The sequence below is a fragment of the Cyprinodon variegatus genome, unplaced genomic scaffold (assembly GCF_000732505.1).
Source record: "Cyprinodon variegatus isolate N-32 unplaced genomic scaffold, C_variegatus-1.0 Scaffold152, whole genome shotgun sequence".
NCBI lineage: Eukaryota > Metazoa > Chordata > Actinopteri > Cyprinodontiformes > Cyprinodontidae > Cyprinodon > Cyprinodon variegatus.
Window position 1 is genome coordinate 614,295 of NW_015150605.1, and position 2,011 is coordinate 616,305.

At 35.3% G+C, this 2,011-nt stretch overlaps 1 long non-coding RNA gene across 2 annotated transcripts; it reads left to right on the plus strand.

The window, feature by feature from the left end:
- Window positions 1-421: 421 nt before the first annotated feature.
- On the plus strand, window positions 422-1,759 carry LOC107086414. Of its 2 annotated transcripts, none has more exons than XR_001481309.1 (4): window positions 422-444; window positions 1,050-1,168; window positions 1,371-1,418; window positions 1,606-1,759. It is a non-coding gene; the product is annotated as an uncharacterized LOC107086414 (long non-coding RNA). The 2 variants fall into 2 exon arrangements; XR_001481310.1 differs by lacking the exon at window positions 422-444 and adding an exon at window positions 489-817.
- Window positions 1,760-2,011: the final 252 nt, after the last annotated feature.

The following is a 2,011-nucleotide window of genomic DNA, read 5'->3' on the forward strand; positions in this document are numbered from 1 at the left end:
ATAGATAGATAGATAGATAGATAGATAGATAGATAGATAGATAGATAGATAGATAGATAGATAGATAGATAGATATGGATGGTTTCTGACTCATCTGGATAGCATTTCAAGGCAGTAATCAAGGCTTTAAAACCTACAACTCCCATGATGCATTGAGAGTCCGCTACTAAGTACATTAGCTGTTGTTTCATTAGCTGTCGTAGTCTTTAAACGTGTACGCACTCATGTACTTTGTTCAAACGATAGTTGATATCACTAAAATTAACTATCTAGTAAATTAGTTTCTCTATTCAGCGGTTTTTAGAGAATAAATCTATCAATCATGTAAAACCGCACGCGCTCAGCCGTCATTACGTACGCGGGGAGGAGCTTGATACGGAAGCCGGGAAGCTATTATCGCTGCGGTTTGCAGTGGTCTTTCTTTTTGCAGCGACATGGAAAGAGGTCGGAGCTCACTTAACATCACTACACCTATTTAAAAATTCGTATAGGGATATTTTCATTTCTGTCGTCTAAAGATGGGAGTCAGTAGAGCAGGGGATAAAATAAAAAATAACTGCAAGTATTTTTCATAAAGGGAGTTTCTTTAGTTAACGTGGCGCAGTAAACACGTGGCTGCCCTGCAGGAGCAGAACCCACTGTTCGGTTTTGGCTTTTCTTATATAGAATTTCGTTTTTTTATTGTGATTTAATCAATCGACACATTTTCAGAAAGTTGTGTAATGATTTTAGAGGAACCATTTCTAGACACCACTATTGTTCCTTTTGTTTAACGGTTTAACACGTGGACTGAAGAGCTACACCCATCATGGTTTAGGTAAAACTGTTGTAACTGGGGGGAAAAAATAGTCTTTTTGTAAAAAGCTATGATGCAATTCTTCATATACTGTTTAAGTTAACACATTAAGACTGAGCATGTAATACCAGCTGCCTGCAATGAAGCAATATTATAGCTGTTCTGTTTAGTTTTAGTTTATTTCAGGTTTATTTTCAGTTATCTAACTTTAAATAATCAGGTTTCTCATTGTTTCTTTGTTTCTTTTTCACAGACTGAAATATGACAAAAAGAATATTGCTGATGGTGTCTGCATAAAAATGTCTCTACTGGATGAATTCAATCCAACGATGATGGAATAATCCAGGGATTATAATCTCTGTGGAGCAGCTGGTGAGTCATGATTTTTTTTTTTTTATTGTGGTTTTCTATTTCAGCCTGTGATGACAAGCTAAACAAACTTTTCTGACACCTACTATGAGAGCTGATCTTCAGCTCCTGATTCTGACTTTATTCTGAGGCTACTTTACTGCCTTTTAATATTTAATATGTATTGTTTCTATTCTAACCAAAGCATTTTTCTCCCCATTTATAGTTTGGAAGTCGATAGAAGATCACAGCTCATTGAGGGACCTTGCTGAAGGTAAACTCCTAAGCTGTGTATTTGCGCGTAAACGATGCAGCCGGTGATGACAGTATAAATTTTTCTGACACCTCGTATGAGAGCATCCAGCTCCTGATTCAAAGTTTTTATCTGAGGCTACTGTTGCTTTATAATCTCCTGTTTTAACCGTCACTATGTTCCAATTTGAATTTTATTTCTCTTACAGGAATACAACAATTGGAATTCAAATCCAGCTTTCTGAGAATCAACAAAACGTGCCTATGCAACATTTGAATGCATCTCATCCGTAGAATTGACCTTTGTATTGGAGTTATTTTCCAAAATAAAGTCTGAATTGTGAATAAAGTTGTCTTTTTTTTTCTATATATAAAAACTTGGTTTATTTATATAAATTTTTGAAATTGTAAAACCATAAATTCTATTTAGATCACACTTTAGTTGTGTCAAAGGGATTACGTGCTTCAAGAGGTTGGCCATCTTTAATTATTGAAACCATCTCTGCATTAGTTATCTTCATCTTAACCTGTACAGGTTAAGGTGTGTGTGGGTTTAACAGCCAGTAATCCTTTAGGTTTTGGTTCTTTGATACATTATTTTTATTCCTTGAACTT